Source organism: Chiloscyllium punctatum, unplaced genomic scaffold (genome assembly GCF_047496795.1).
Source record: "Chiloscyllium punctatum isolate Juve2018m unplaced genomic scaffold, sChiPun1.3 scaffold_136, whole genome shotgun sequence".
Taxonomy (NCBI): domain Eukaryota; kingdom Metazoa; phylum Chordata; class Chondrichthyes; order Orectolobiformes; family Hemiscylliidae; genus Chiloscyllium; species Chiloscyllium punctatum.
Window position 1 is genome coordinate 610,931 of NW_027309870.1, and position 17,491 is coordinate 628,421.

At 43.5% G+C, this 17,491-nt stretch overlaps 1 non-coding gene across 1 annotated transcript; it reads right to left on the minus strand.

Moving 5' to 3' along the window:
* Window positions 1-727: 727 nt before the first annotated feature.
* Window positions 728-809, minus strand: trnas-gcu (transfer RNA serine (anticodon GCU)). Its single transcript has one exon. It is a non-coding gene; the product is annotated as a tRNA-Ser (tRNA).
* Between the last annotated feature and the right edge of the window lie 16,682 nt (window positions 810-17,491).

The following is a 17,491-nucleotide window of genomic DNA, read 5'->3' on the forward strand; positions in this document are numbered from 1 at the left end:
TACACCCTATATTTTAAATCATTTTTCATGTTTATGTTGCATGAATCTTACGGTTATTGATCCACACTTTAGTTTCACTCCCTATAGGTAACATGCTGATTTCTCCAGTTGTTCATAGTTCAATGTGAAGCATCCAGTGTGTGCATAACGAGAAGGAGCTTGCTTCCCACATCTTGTGTTTATCTGTGCCTTATGTCCAGCATTCATCAATGGCGAGAGCAAGGGGCGAGGGCGAGACCAATGTGTAAGTCTCTCCGTGCGCATGCACGGCACCCACAGCGGCAATTCTCCACTGTGCATTTACACCCAGTTCTCTGTGCCCCTAAACCCACACCCTGCCCCTTTGAAATATCTCCATTATTTTGTGCTGTATCGCTGTGCTCTTCTCACCAGGATGAATTACTTCTACTCAACCTCCTCCAGATTTCATCTGACAAAACATTCATTAAGAATCCCTTTGCATAAACATGCACTTCGCAGCTCTTGGTATTTGATTTTCCTGGATGTCTTTCATACGAAAAAACGTTCACAGCAGCTTGTAATGAAAAAAAAAACCGCGTTTCGTTTCATTATCCCAAAGCAACCTCCATTTCAATGCAGTTTCGTCAAACGGCACAAACTATTCCTTGCGATTTTGTAACAGCAACAAAGCATATAAACTGACCGTTGGAGCTCCAGTTTTAATGCAACAGTTGAAAACAGCACCATTGAAAGCCGTTAATGACATCGACGAGAGTGGGATTCGAACCCACGGGTGCAGAGCACAATGGATTAGCAGTCCATCGCCTTAACCTCTCGGCCACCTCGTCACAGATACTCGAAAAGCTAGGACCTTATGAATAATTGAATTTCGTAAATTATGCAGAGCAGCAGATGTTTCTCCCTGGTGTTGGTGAAATGAGAAACAACACAGTCCGGTTCCAAGACTATGGTCTGACCCCTGGGTTGTGGGGCAAGTGCACTCCCACTGTCACACTGTGCACACATTTTTCTGAACAAAAATGAGGAAATGACTATGTAACAAGGTCAGTTGAATTCTGTGAAATTTGAAGTCAACGGAATGAAGAACCCGAGACAGCAGGAGGTGTTCTTTCAATAAAGAGTTGGATAGAGCTCTTAAGGATAGTGCAATCAAGGGTTATGAGGATAAGGCAGGAACAGGATACAGATTGAGGATGTTCAGCCATGATCATAATGAATGGTGGTGCTGGCTCGAAGGGCAGAATGGCCTACTCCTGCACCTGCTGTCTATTGTCTATTCAACTGCCTGTGAGGAATTGTTTTCCAGACTGGAGGAGAGTGCATAGTGCTCAATGTCATTATTCCGAAGACCTTACTTCCGCTCAGGTGTTTTTGACACGCACTTGTGTACAGAACAGACAATTTCAAAATCCAAAATATGGCTAAACTGACAATTGAACTCAACAATGCAAAAACCTTGATCTGTATCATTTTCCTGGGCCGTGTGACACCAAGTCACTGTATGATCACAGCAACACAGTGAGCAAGTGTCAGAAGGAAAATGAGTGCAGCGCCAGAGCGCATGATGGGAGAAGCAGGTGACAGACGGGGATGTGCATTTCCCACAACAGGAACACTTCCCAAACAACGGACTGTGGTGGAAGGATTCAGAGGGGGTTTGCACTATGAAATTTGCTGCCAGAGACACAATGAAGACCTGTCATTGAGTCTGTTCAAGATGAAGATTTTAAGATTTCTACAGATGCAAAACAAATAAAAAGCTCATGAGTTAATGAAGGCAAAAGATGAAATTGTACATTTCATCAATCTACCCATCTTTACAATGAGTAACTCACCACTTTCCTCACTCGGGGACAGAACCACTGGTGAAGATGATCATATAATCCCCGTTTACTAGCCATGGAATCAGAGAAACTCGGTTTCCCAAACGTTAAAGTAAAACCAGGAATGTGGAGGTAAGCATTAATGTGTTGCTCCTGTGCTGAAGGTGACCAGTGCACGGTATCTCTGTTCCAGTATAGTGAGCTGTGCTGTGCCGAAGTTTTAATTTTGAGCCTCACATGGAGCAGCTTTAATTTGTCCTCGTGTTGAGGGGTACGGACAGAAGGTGATATTGAGCAAAGCCAAGTTTATGGGAAAATACCCGTGTTTGTGGATTGAGAAACTACCTCTTCTGGATAATGACTCCTTGATCAACAAAGATACTGCAAGTATCTAAAACGTGAAGAAACATATGTGGAGAGAGAGCCGAAGGTGATTTTTCACCAGATGGATAACGTTTCCAATGTGCACTGCTTTAAATTCTGGGAAAATAGATGTTGAACTGATTTCATGTTACACAGTTTGTTACAAACTCACAAAGGTTGTTGCAATAATAAAAAAAAGAAATCACATAGGACCGTTTGAATATTGTATTGAACTGAATTTTGGTGTGAGCATATTTTATCTTAACTGGCGTGCTGCAGAGAAGTACAGAGGGATAACAATACAAAAGGACCCATTCTCCTTGGTGGATTTCTTGGGTGGAGTTAAGAATGTACGAAATGTACATAACATCATGTGAATGTGGTCAAATCTTTAAAGTAGGTGTTGCATCTCCAAGTGACGATTCAATTCCTAGTCATTAGGATATAACTTCTGTATGCAGTTATTTTAGGACATCAGCTCCATTTACCGAGTTTCACCTTGAATAATACGCCACACCTTACCAATCCATGAACTTGTTATACTCAGTCTTATTCAGTTGTACGTGTTCATGAAATATCTTTGTGTCTCAAGTCAACAAATTCGAAATTGTTACGCAACCATACTGACTTTCACTCAATGGTAAATTCTCTCCTTGTTCGTTTGTTCGTGTACCTTTTAAACCACTCTGAAGTCAGCTTCTACGTTTTACTTCTGTAAAGTCGTTCACGATTTAAATAACTCTATTGAGTGGAAGAAACTCTCATCCAAACTTTTCTTAATCATTCCCTAATGGTTTTCAAGCTCAAACGACAGTTATTGCTTCACTCGAAAGAGGGACTTTCCCCGATTTACTCATTCAAACCTCGTGTTATGTGAAAATCTCATTTGTTGACATCAAACTTGCGTGTTTTTGCTCCAGCATTTCCAAATCTCGTGTATAAACTCCGTCATTCTTTCTATCATCCCGATGAAACCGGTTGTGTCTTTTCTGATATTCTTATGTCTTAGTAAACAACGTCACTTGGCTTTCTAATATCTTGCTATCCAGGAAACAGCGTCTGTGCCCTTTCTCACTTCTTTACATGCTTTTGGTGGAGAATGAGGATAAGGATTACACACAATGCTTCCACTGAGTGTGACCTAAAGATTTTACAGTTACACTATGAACTCTTTGCTTTTTCAATACGACGTCTCTATTTATAAACTCCAATAAGGTTAATTACTATCTATCCAGTTCATGAACATCGTCTCCATGGAGACGAAAATTATCTATCACTTCCTTTATTCTTCCACGGAATGTCTGAAAGGTTTGTAAGGACAACATCTCCATATCCCCGTGTCCGGAGTCAGTCTCAGCTATTTCTCAAGGTGACTGAAGTTCAAATACTTCATAGTGTGTCTCCCGTCATTCCAGTGCAGACTGGTTCTGGACAGTAAATGCCATCACCAAAGGCCACCGTGGATCTGAAATCAACAGTTTTCATATAGTAATAGTCGTACCTATTGGGTATCGTATGTCCATGTTCTTATTCAATTTGTTCATCATTTCTTCGGTCCCTATACTGAATTCTACTGAATGATTAATTTGTGAATGGAGACATTCCCTTCACCACTCATTCGAAGCTCCATGGAACATTAAAAGATTTTACTCATACGCATCCAGACGACAGTCCTGCCATTATTGGGATGAATCAGTGAACATTCCCCATGTATCCTGGAAGGCAAGGATTTCCTTTTCCATTTTAGGAGATCATTACAGCACTGAATCCCATGTGTGCGTTCATTATAACCGAAACAGTTGCAGCAAGACTTTAAAACTAAGATATTGCTAAGATCTACTTGCATTGGTTGTCCCAAAAATTACATTCCATATTATGGTATGTTTGTGAATGAAAGCACTTTCTGATTCTTGAGCAATTATATTTTAGTTTTGTCAAAAATTATCAATCGCCGTTCTCTCTTTGCCTTTCATTTTCCCGTTTTATATCCCGTATTTTATCTGATTATCTTAAGTTTTCAATAATTTCAATCAATCTCGCTCCTGATTACCAATCTGAGAGAATGCCACAATTTTGTCAATTTAAATGCAGTGCAGCTGTCGGGCGCGGTGACCAAGTGGAAAGGCATTGGTCACGTGAACCAAATAAAAGGAGCCGGCTGGTGGATCTGGCCATTCCATCGTAGTCATATTTAAAACATTTAATATAATCTTTAGCCAAATCATATTTGGCAGAAAACAAGAAAACAAAAACGAAAAAATGGCTGATGTTGAAAATCAAACAAAAACAGACGTTGCTGGAATATTTCAGGATGTCTGGCAGCATCTGTGGAGAGATGGACCCAATGGATGTGAAACGTTAACTGTGATTCATCTGCACAGATGCTGCCAGCCCACCTGTGATTTTACAGCAATTTCTGTTTTTGTTTCAGATTGGCAGATTTTGTCGCAGTCCATGAGAACAGTGCTCATTAGAATCAAACAGACAGCATGGACCTGGTAGTGTGAAATGAGACAGTAATAATGAATGAGTGGAGAGTGTTGTACTGGAAAAGCACAGCAGGTCAGGCAACATCCGAGGAGCAGGAGAATGGACGATTTAGGCATAAGCCATTCATCAGGAATTAGGCTTGTGAGTCGGGCAGAGGAACAAAGCTGAAGCCAGGTGCCAACTCACAGGCACCTCCTCCTACAGACCACGCTCACAAACTCTCCTCCCCTCACCAAACCATCATCTCCCAGACCATCCACAATCTTATCACCTTTGGGCACCTCCCATCCACAACCTTCAACCTCATTGTCCGTGAACCACGCACTCCACAATTCTACCTCCTTCCTAAGATTCAAAAACCTGACTGCCCCAGTCGACCTATTGTCTTATCCTGCACCTGTACCATCCGAATCATCTCTTTCTACCTCGACACAATCCTCTCTCCCCAGTTCAGGAAATGCCCACTTACATTCGTGACACCCCTATGCACTTCACCTCCTTCAGGAATTTCATTTCCCTGGCCCTCAACACGCGATATTCACCATGGTCATCCAGTCCCTGTACAAATCCATCTGCAATGACAGAAGTCTGCAAGCCTTCCATTTCTTAATCTCACACCATCCCAACAGGTCCCCTTCCACCAACATCCTCACCCACTTGACTGAACTGGTCCTCACAATCAACAACTTCACTTTCCAAATCTCCCACTTCCTCCATCGACACTGGTAGTCATGGGCACCCACATAGGACCTAGCTATGTCTGCGTGTTTGTCAGATAAGCGGAACTGTCCATCTTTCACAGTTACACAGGCACCATCCTACACCTATTCCTACGTTACATTGATGAATGTATTGGCGCCACTTGGTGCTCCAACGAAGAGGTTCAATAGCTCACCAGCTTTACCAAAACCTTCCACACCAACCTCAAATTTATCCGGATCATCTTGGCAACTTCCTTCGCCTTCCTCGACCTCTCCATCACCGTCTCTGGCGACTGACTAATTAAAGACATATACTGCAAGCCCACCGACTCCCAAAGGTATATAGACTACATCTCCTCCAACTCTATCTCGTGTAAAAACGACATTCCTTATTCCCAATTCCTCCGCTTACACCACATCTGTTCCCCCGGATGACCAATTGCACCTCAGAAAGACCCAGTTGGTCCCCTTCCTCCACGGTCACAAATTGCCTTTCCACGTTAGTTGACAATGCCCTCCAGTGCATCACCTCCACTTCACGCACCACCACCCTTGAGCCCCATGCCTGTCAACGCAACAAGAAAAGAACTTCCTGGTGCTCACCTTCCACCCCACCAACCTCCGCATAAAACGCATCATATTCTGCCACTGATGCCACCTCCAAACAGACGCCACCACCCGAGATATATTTCGCTACCCAGCTCTGCCAGCACTCCAGAAAGACCACTCCCTCCACGACCCCCTCTTGAGAAAGACACTTCCCCCCACCAGCACATAACCTTCTCCTGGCACCTTTGACTGCCACCAAAGTGAGGGTGAAACTAGCACCCACACAACTCTCATCTCCAACCAACTCCCGAAGGGACCGTTCCACATCCGTTGGAAATTCACCTGTACAAATACCAATGTCATCTACTGCATCCGTTGCACCCAGTGTGTTCTCCTCTACATCAGGGAGACAGGATACCTTCTTGCAGATCATTTCAGAGAACATCTCTGGGACACCCGCACCCACCAACTTCAGCGTCCCGTGGCTGAACACTTCAACTCCCCCTCCTCCCCAATCAAAGGCTCGCAGGTACTGGACCTCCGCCACGGATAAACCGTTACCCACCCAACGCCTGGAGGAGGAATGCCACACATTCCGGCTTGGGACCCTTACACCACGCGGGATAAATGTGAATTCGAACAGTTTCCTCATTTCCCCCAAGCATAAGCCTTCAACTCGCCACCGCCCTCTCGACCCATTCCATCACTGCCACTTCTGACCTCTTATATTCTCCGTTCTATTCATCCATCTATTGCTTTCCAGCTATTTCCCCTCAACCACACACCACTTCCATTTATCTCTCAGCCCCGACTCACAAGCCTTATTCCTGATGAAGGGCTTAAGCCTGAAACTTGAATTCTCCTGCTCCTCGGATGCTACCTGATCTGCTGTGCTTTTCCAGCATCACACTGATCTCCAGCATCAACTCTGATCTCCAGCATCTGCAGCCCTAACTTTATCCTTGGAATTATCAATGACCTTGGAATGAGGATATCCTTCGATATCAGTGATCACACTGTAACTGATTTTTCCATTTATTTTGGGTGAGGGCAGGCTGGATCTGGGATGAGCACTTAACACCTAAACAACTGGAATAGTATCAGATAGCGAAGTTAGGGCGGGCTGAAATGAAGTGGAAAATTCTGCCAGAAAATGGGTCAGTACAACTGCATCACATCACCCAGATTGTAAAAGACTCGCACAAGGAGAAAATCAACTTCAGTGTAGGCACAATGACAGGTAAAGTGGAAAGGAGACAATACAACACACTGAGGTGCAGTGGAATTATTTATGTGAAAGGATTCGATATATAAGCTCCACCTTTACATATGGACTGCCCTCACATTGGAAAAAGGAATTTCCTGCAGTGTAACGGCGTCTTTTGCCTGTGACATCACAATGCTGAGAGACACTGACATAGTTTCTTCTGTAGCAGCATGGCCGAGTAAAAGCATGATCGTCCCATTAACCAGAACTCAATACTTCAAAGCTCTCCACTGCGCTATCCAACTTATTTGCTGCTCCTGTAGTCAGATCTCAATCGCTTCACTGTGTATCTTCTTCTGCTTCCAGCTTCACGGAAACACTTGAAACGTGAACAAATCCACTTTCCACTTTCACCAATCGTTTGCAACTCCCGAGATGGCACAGGTACGAGTGACCGATTGGCCTTCTCGAGCGTTCTCACTCTGGTATGATCTGAATGATAAAGTGGACTGTGTCTGATCGGCAGAATGTCCCCACCGAGACGGTGCTGTGTATGCCATCCTCGGGGACTGAGCTGTCTCTATTGGCAGAGTATTCAGCCATTTCCCTCCACTTGCAGGCATTATGAGGGGATGTAAAACGGATATGCTCTGAAGCTTCCTCTTACGGGCACAGCCAGGTGCAAGAGCGCCGCTGGAACCTAGCAACTTTGATTGCGATCTTTTTCCAAATGTCATTTATTTGAGAGAGAGAGAAAGGTGCTGAGCTGGAGGGAAAGACAGAAATGGGCTGTGGACTCTCTTCCCTCAGTAAAATTCAAATCAGTGCATTTTTGTGCTGCCCATTTGATGTTCAGAATCAATCTTCACAGAACAATCCAGCAGAAAGGCTTTTGTTTCAGAGGCGTCGGTTTCTTTGCTGCAATCGGGCATCAGTTAACATCTGAGTCCCAACTGTCCCAGATGAAGTGACTCCGAATGAAACCCTCACTCACTGAGAACCATCCCCACAACCAGGAGCTGCGGGGCTGCAGACAGTCCAAAGCAGAAGGGAGGATTAAAAGCGAGCCATTATTTCACCCTCAGCCACTCTGTCAGAGCCAGACAGAGGGACGGCAGAGACGTGTGACGCCATTCACGTGCCGACAGAAGCCGTTCAGCCCATCGAGTCCACGGCAAATCTCTGTCACTTGCTTCTCTCTGAGGTTATTCATCATCAGTGCTGCTTGTTCTAATAATAGGGAACTGTGTCTGTCTGGAAATGCTGTCTCCAACATACTGAACCACATGTCACTCACGGCTGTTCATTTCACCGGAGAGCCCTGCTGTGTGACACAGCGTGGGGAAGAACTGCAGGGCGTCAGGGGCACGGTCCACACCACAACTGATTTCCCTCAACTTCGCCAGTGTATTCCCAGCTCAGGCAAGTGACTTTGCAAATCAGGTCATAACAGACCGACGGAGAACAGCAAAAAAATCTTCCATAACTTCAAACGTGTTTTTCCTCAAATGTATAAATGTGGCGGGTGTATCTATTTCAGATACCATTGAGTGACAGGACGCATATGGCTCATCAATATGTAATGCGAAGAACGGAGCACGGTTATAGCGAAACACTGGCGGTGGTAGTACACACACTGAAAGCTGGCATAGTCATCGAGCAGAGGATGCTTTTCATTCATTAATTTCTGGATTATGCGCCCACCACGATCCCTCTCTCCGCTCTGTTATCGCTGACCACAGCGGTTTCCCGTAGTCTTCAGGTTTTTGTAGCATGTACCTACGAGGATGACGTTAAAATATCTTCACTGTTATTGTGTGATACACTGTGGCACAGATGTGTCCCGGCTGTGTCAATATAACCACCCTGTAACTTGCCCAATTCTGCTGTTTTATCTGCAATTTCAATCAGAATCACAAAATGTGCCACACTGCAGACTGAGGCCATGCAGCCCACCTTCGCTCTGCTGGCTCCACGCAATGAGGAAATGACTGTGTTTTGATTGATTGATTGTCACATGGACCTAAGTACAGTGGAAAGCATTGTTTGCGATGGTAAAGTCGGATCATAGTCATCAAGGACATGCAGATCACAGCGTGAGGAAACCATAATTTGGCCAGACTTAGGAATTCAGGTTACTCCGTATCGGACATGCGCTCAGCAAAATCCACATTGGCAAGATCAGCATTATTTCAAGTTCGACAATCCATTTCTCAGAGCAGCAACGGCCGAGAAGAAGCGGTTCTTGAACTTGCTTGTGTATGTTTTCAAGCTTTGGAATCTTTATTTGAAACCGATCTCATCGAAATCATATCTTCACAGTCAAAAATGAAGTAGTGTGCAAAATTCCAAGGGTCATCCGCAATGTGAACGCGAGAGCTCTCGCACATATGTCACCTGTCTGAAGCAATGTCACAACCGAGACAAACGAGCCAGAACGGCGCCAGACGTGGTACCCAGAAATCAGGTGAGTTTGTTGGTTAACTAAGGCTATTTCTGCTGTTTCGGAGTGAAAGAAGCACAGAGTTTTAATAACAGCTCCTTTCCATTCTGACTCGCTTCTCCCAGGAAGCTGTGCTAGCTGCTTTCCTGGAACAGGGCGGTCTTCATTGAGAACTGGACGAACTCATCCTCCATTGTCACGCAGTATTAGTGTCGAGCAGCTTGAACGCGGTCTTCAGCTCCCTATCAAACACGGGTTTGTGTAGCGGGGTAGGAGTCTGGCGGGAGTGGGAAGTATGGGAATTCTGGAAAGGTGTAGAAAAGGGAGATCGTGCATGCACAAGAAATCATCTTCTTTTTGGAACCATTGTCCAAATAATGCCACCTGAGAGAGCGAGAAAATGCCGAACTGCGAGGAAAGAGTGAATGTCTCCCCATTATTCGGGAACAGTGTCTGTACTTCTCGAAGTCACAGGGAGGCTTCTGCTGTCTGAATCAGCATGGGATGTTACTGCAGCGAGTCCCATCGCTCACGCACCTGCTGTGTATACATTTTTCCACGTTGCCTCCATTCAAATCAAAGATTTCACAGCTCACATCATCCTAGAGTGACAGGGAAGAGAAGGAAGCGATTCAGACCATCATCTTGACACAACCTGGGGATAAATTGGATGTGGGAGAGCGGACAGTCTCGACTGGTTCCAGCATTTACAATCTTGGTCCGTTTGGCAACAAAAGCAGGAAGCAGGAACTGTTTATCTTGCTTCTTAAAACAGGTGATTAAATTTTGAAGAGCGTAGATATTTCTCCCTGGTGTTCATGAAATGATCAAGAGCAGAATACGGTTCCCTGAGTATGGTCTGACTTCTGGGTTATGGGACCAGGGCACTCCCACTGTGATATTCTGTTCACAAGAGCTGACCACATGGAAAGAAATGACACAGTGACAAGATCGATTGAATAGGATTCCGTGAAAAACAGGAGCTGATGGAATGAAAAGCGCCATGAGAGCGAGAATATAACAATATATGTGAGGAAGCTGTTTTCCAGACTCGAGGAGAGTGCACAGTGCTGTTTCCAGGGGTCAATATCTGGATAAGTAGACTGAATCAGCATCGGCTGTTATTGTACTGCATTTTTTGTACAATGTTGCAAAAGCACGAGCCTTTTCTATAGAGGGGACAACTTCAAAATCCTCAATGATGGAAAACACGCAAATGAGGTGAACAACAAAGCAACCGCAGAAACTCGTGTTACGTCATGGGGTAAACACCCGGCTCAATTTTCGCTCAAATTCGTTCTCTGTCAAATTCCTGAGCTTGAGATTAGAACAGTGAATGGGCTATGTAAGAAAAACTGCTCGATTCTCACAACTTCAGTATTTAATACGCCCCTACATGTATGTCTGAAACAGTAATCGATCCCTCACTGTGTTACTTCAGCACACATCGAGAAAAAATAAACATAAGAACAACAGTCACGTATGTGACAGGGATTTGACCCGATGCTGCTGCAACCAATCGATTCAGCTGTAATTAAAATTGTTTCCACCTTCCTGTGACGGTAATAAGATTGCATAGCTTAGTGGTGAGTTTTCATGCGTTGAATTGGACCCAGCATCCTTTCTCAGGATGAAGTTTACTGGGATATAAAGGCATGGTGAAAGACACGGTAGAGTTTACTGGAATATAAAGACGTTAGGAAGGACACGGTCAGAGTTCACTTGATACAAAGTCGATAGAAAGGACAGACATGAAGCTTGCTTTGAGATAACATCACTAGAAAAGGAAAGAGCAGATTTAATGGGACAGTGAGATAGATAAAGAATCTTGCGGGAGAAATCAGGAAAGACTTAGCAGTGTCTGAAGGGAGGTTATCCAGCTAATGTGACGTTGGTAAGAATAAAGCTGAGGGAAATTCCTTCGTTTAGGCGAACTTCAAAATCAACGGGGAATGATGAAGAAGTTTGGAGCAGATTTTTTTTATTCTGAGAATTATTGAAATCGGAGATGAATTTTCAGAAATAAAATCATTTTAGGAGCTGATTCCATTATATTTCAAAGGTCGTGTGCAGACACACAGGGACTGAATTTAACAGCGATAGAGATTCTGGGCTGTCTGGATGGCAAGGCAAAAGGGACACACTCTCGAAGTGGATAACGTTCATCGGAATGAAATTGCATAATACCTGCATCTGAAAATGCTACATATAAGAAGAGCTGCTGGTGTTGATAGGTGTTGCAGCTTATTCTACATGAAATATTATATATTGTAAATACACTGAACTGTTTTGGTTTAGCTCTGCATTGGATGGAAGTCGCTTAGCTCAGTCCGCTGACTAACTCGTTTTGAGAAAAGTGAGACCAACAGCATTCTCTCACTGTCTCAGGTTTGCATAAGGATCTTCATCTACCCCGCTCTCCTGATCTGTAATATTATGGTGCCTCTAGTGAGTAAGAGTTGGCCTGTAGATGTAAAACATCATTATCATTGCCATCTGTTGCCTTGAACATTTGGTCACAATCACTCGAAAGGAGAATGAGTCCATTTAATACTCACTGATCTCCGCTTGAAAAATCCTGTGACAAGACTCGACCTTATCCCAGTTTGCACCCTCTGCTCCTCCCAACAGCAAGACTATTTGTTATGCCTTTGCCAGATTTACGGTCAACATTCAAACTCCCCAAAGAGATAAATCTAATACTTCCGAAAGCATAATGAGCTGAGCGTGTTTGCAGGAAATGGAATGATATGAAATGAGTTAACCAGACTTTCCTAGAATGCAATCCAGTGCAAGGTGAGCGATTTGAGAAAGGTCATTGAACTAAAATTTCACCTCTGTTTCCCTATCCACAGATGGATATTCATCAGGGGAATATTTCCAGCTTTTCAGATAATAATTGACACAAATTTGAAACTGGAGTTTTCAAATAAATGCTACTTTACTCAACATTGATTTCAACTGCGTTTTAGTTTGATGCGCTAATAATCCCTTGTCAATGTCAGTAACAGCATCTTTAGATAAGCAGTGAACTCACAACCGTGGCATTTTACGCACCTTTAAGTAGCAGGCGCTAAACAATTACGCGACTGAAGTGGCAGACAGCAAGCTGGTCACATGTCCTACTCATACTTGAGGAATTTTAACTCAACTGCTCTACTTCTGCTGTGGTTCTGAATTTAAACCTAACGCAGACGAGATGAAACTGACATGGACTTGCGATTATTGAAGCATCGGGCTCAGGAAGGGGACATATAAAAATATGCAAATTAGACTTCATTGAAAAATGGGTTTCCTTTGATTCTTGCGTTTTTAACAGACAATGATACTTTGCTGCTGACGCCAGGCTTTTCCTTCGATCGGCTCCAATTCGAATCAATAACACTTTGCAACTTCCTTCTGAAAGTTCACACTAGTCACATGAAACATACTGCATTTATCAATAATCTTCACCATTCCTACATCCATGAACACGTTGCACGGTTTCCATGAATACTGAAGATGGAAGAATGTGATACAAGAATAAATTCAATTCCAGTTTAAATTATAAAGTAGGAAGAATGCACAGTAAGTCTCAGAATGTCAGAAATTCATGTACGTCTCCGTGCCCAGAACTGCAGCAAATCAGAGGGGTAATCTGTCCCCGAATGCCTACGTTTGCTTGCTCCATGTGTCCAGTTGGAAACCTGTGTGAAGGAGCATGCAGTCTGACAGAGCGCTTGGGTGAATCCTCGATTGTCTGAACTAAGGCTGCAATAGGAGATCTCCATTCTGGCTGTGAGACCTTGATACTCCGTGGTGTAGATTCACATTTCAATATGTTATTGTTGAAACCCTCTGTCAGAAACAGCAGTGACAGAGAGCAACAGGAGGACGCTATTCCAAACACCGGTCCTACGCCGCCATTTGACATTGTCATGACTGACCAAATACATCAATATCTTTTCCCGGTCCATCCACAACAGCCTGTGGCCCAAAGGTAAAAAGACTTTTAAGCAATCGATAATGCCTGTGCAACTATTGGAGGGGAATGCGTTGAGAGACAGTGGGTTTCTGCACGACGTTTGTAGGTTTCCTGGGTTAGCAGTTGATTCTGGTCTGATCATGCTTCAAATGATATGATTCCGTCAAAACTCACCAACAAGGGAGTAAGGAATTTTCTGTGGTAAACAGCAATTTCCAGAACTCCAGACGACGGGAACTAACGATGAATCAGCAGAATACTAATTGATTCAGCTGAAATCTGAACTCCGATTCTGGTGGACGTCAAAACAACAAACATTGTATAACAATGTTAACATTGCTGTAGAAATCTAACGCGCTTTTCATTGCACCACCGAGCCGCGCTAGCCACAATTTTACAGTACCCAAAGTTGTGGTTGTCGTGGAGAAAATATAATAAATCTCCAGGAGATGCGGGGAGTTCTTCAAGGAGTAGATCTTTTATTAGCAGACAAAAAGCCATGACACTCAGAAAGCAAATTCTTGAACGACCCCGAAACTCAGGATCCGTGGCTCTTTATACCCTTTCTTTAATTATATTTCTATTAGCTTACCAGGATGCCCAACTGTGTTCGTCAGAATTATTTCTCTCCAGGTATACAATAAGCCATTATCGCTCTACTTCTGCCAATAGGGTTTTTCTATTGTCACGATTATGTATTTTACTGCCAGCTCTGTTGCAATGATCTTACAGCCCAGAATAACATGTTATGATTAGATTTTTAGCTACCCCATCTACCACAATGTTTTCCTGTCCCAAGCTGATTAGATATTTGATGTCTTTTTTCTGCCAAAAGGGTTTCAAGCAGGCTAACTCTACTATCAATTAAATATTTAAAGTCAAGCCCTAAATATTTATTGTGACGACTTGTCGCAAACTGCAATGATGATATTTAGCTGGCAAGGCTGACGGTACTAATTGCTATGATCTCAGCCTGTCACAGTAACCGTTCAGCCCCAGTCTGACTCTGCCAATTGGTGGAGGAGCATTCCACTCTGCTTATCCCATCAAGCCACAGTGGCCCCATCCTGCCACAGTGACCTTTTGACTCGTGTAGCATTCCACAGACCCCTTGTAACAGATCGACAGTAGTATCCATGCTTTTACCCTTCCCATGCTTTCATGCTCGGTATTTGCCGGACAGTGTTCGGATCTTTGATCAGATATCTGTTTGTCTTCGCCCCACTTTCCAGGACCTGGTCCTTATCCATGTGTGCTCCAGCTTCTCAAGTATTCGGCTAAATACTCCTGAAGTGTTTTGATTACTCATAGCTTTACCACACGTTCAAACAGTGAGTTCTAATTATACAAATGAAAATGTTCTTCCTATATCTCCTCTGATTATCCTCCCCCTTGCGTTTAACATAGATCTATGGTTGTAAACACTTGCCATAGAAATTTATTCATATAACACGTATCTATCCCATTACTGTACACCTTCAGCCCTCCCTCACTCACTCTTCTCCGCTCTCAGATAAAGAGCCTGAGCTAAGCTAATTTATCTTCGCCATGACGAGATTGTCGTGCTGGAAAACTACAGCAGGTCAGGCAGCATCCGAGGAGCAGGAGAACCGACGCTTCTGGCATAATTCTTTCATCAGGAATGAGACGTGTAGGTGGGGGCAGAGAGATAAACGGGCGGCAGTTGGGGTTGGATGGAAGGTAGCTGGGAAAGCGATAATTGGATGGAGGCGGGGGAGAAAGTGATAACTCAGAGGGGGAAAAGATTAATCGGTCCGGAGGGTGGTGCTAAGTTGGATGCTTCGGACTGTGATAATGTGGGGGAAGGGGAATTGAAGAAGATTTTTGAAATCCACATTTATCCCGTATGGTTGCATGGTCCCAAGCAAGAATATGAGGCGTTCCTCTTCCAGGCAGCGGGTGGTAACGGTTTGGCGGTGGCTTCTGCCCGAAACGTCGATTGTCCTGTTCTGCAAATCACATTTCAGGGGAGATGTGAAATACCAAAGACTAAAAAACGGACAAAAACTTATAGAATCAGAGTTAATGGAATTAGACACAATGCAGACAGAAACCATTTGGCCAATTGAGTCTGCTCTGTGCCGCCAAAGAGATTTACACTCCCCCACCTGATCTTTCTAACCCCGCATTGTTGATCCACCTACAAAAATAGAAATGAGTTCAAAAGTTCAGCGGTTCAGGCAGCCTCGGTGGAGAGAAATCAGAGTTAACATTGCGAATCAAAAACTGTTCCAAGGAATGTTGACCTCAAATGGTCATTCTGTTTTCCCTGAGCTGCAATTTCTACTTTTGTCTTTGATTTTGTCTTTGATTATACATATTATAACTTTATAATTATTCAGTTTTTGTTTGCCATCTACCTGACGTGCACACCTTTGGACAGTGAGAAAGAATCGGAGCAGCCAGAGGAAACCCACACGGAAGAGAGAGAAAAGGAGCGTGCAAATTCCACACAGTCAGTCACATCAGTCTGGAATCGGATGCTGGTTTTTGGCCTCTTAGCCCTCCCAATCTGTAAGCGCCCGTCCCGGATGTGAATTAAACCCAATCTCACGCGGTGACAGGCAGTGGTATTACCCTCGAGCTCAATGCAAATAAGAAGCCTATGTATTAGTACTGGAAATCAATAATCGATTAACTATCTGAACTCTTTTTTAAAAAATCACTTGACCGACAGCCTTGTATGTCTTGTCATCAAATATTCATATCTGAATACTTCTGAAAGTTATGAGGATTTCTGCCTCTCCAAACTTTGCATGCACTGAATTCCAGATTTCAACCACTCGCCGTTTCAAAACATTTGTCTGCGCATTCACTCAAATCTTTCCTCCTCTGTTCTTAAATCTATTACCCCCTGAGTGATCTGTCCATTATAGGGAAACCTTTATTTCAGTCTACGCCATCCGTATCACTGATTATTTTGTATATCTCAGTCATGTCTCCTCTCGATCTCTTCTGCTCTAAGTCTATCCATCTTTCCAATCTCTCTTCATAACAGAAACTCTTCTACCCAGCCAATATCCTGGTAATTCACCCCTGCATCATTTCCAATGCTAATGTGATTGCAGAACTGCACAAAATAATCTAGATAGAGCCGAATGAGCAAGTGAAATAAATGATGTGGAAGTCCGCAGAAAAAGGTCTTTTTGAAAAAAAGTTTCTCTTCCTCAGTGCTGCCCTGTGTTGTTTTCCTGAGCGTGAAGTTCCAATAATATCTGATCCATGTCATTAAAAACTGTTACTTGACCATTGATCTCAAAACCACAGTATCGAAATGGATTGACTTGTCTGAAGGTCGCAATGGTATGATTGTGGCACGTTCACCCAGCAACAGTGAGCGCACCAGCACAGACTGAACAGGGTTCAATGTGAAAATGATTGTAAGGGAAATGGGAGGGGGAACTTAAAGGAGGTCAGGGATTGTGGGAGGGAGAGAAGTCTTCAAGAATGGGTGAGTCTGAATTCTGATATTTACCTCACAGAGATGTGTGAGAGAGGGGTTTGATGAAAAATCATAATATATGAGAAAGTTTTCATTTAAAATCAATTAATTCATTTCTGTGTATCGTTGGCATGTACCACAAGGAAATAAAAAGGGGAGAACGTTACATGCCGTAACTCGGATTCTAACGAGGTTACTGCAGACACAACGCACAAAACTGAACATTATACGATCCCTGGGCCATGCAGAGATGCGTGTTTGAAAAGATCAGCAACTAAAGTGACATAGGACATGTTAGGAAGAATGCAGAGACACAACATGACTATTTGGCGAGCAATAATAGACTTGTGGTAACTCAGAATTGGCTGTATATTCAAATTGGATGTTTCAAGAGGCTGAGGAAGATCCATCGAGTACTGCATATTGAAGACTGAGGTTGATAGATTTTTACAAAACATCAAATTCTCAAGGGATACTGCAGGATATTGTTGAAATGTATGTTTCAT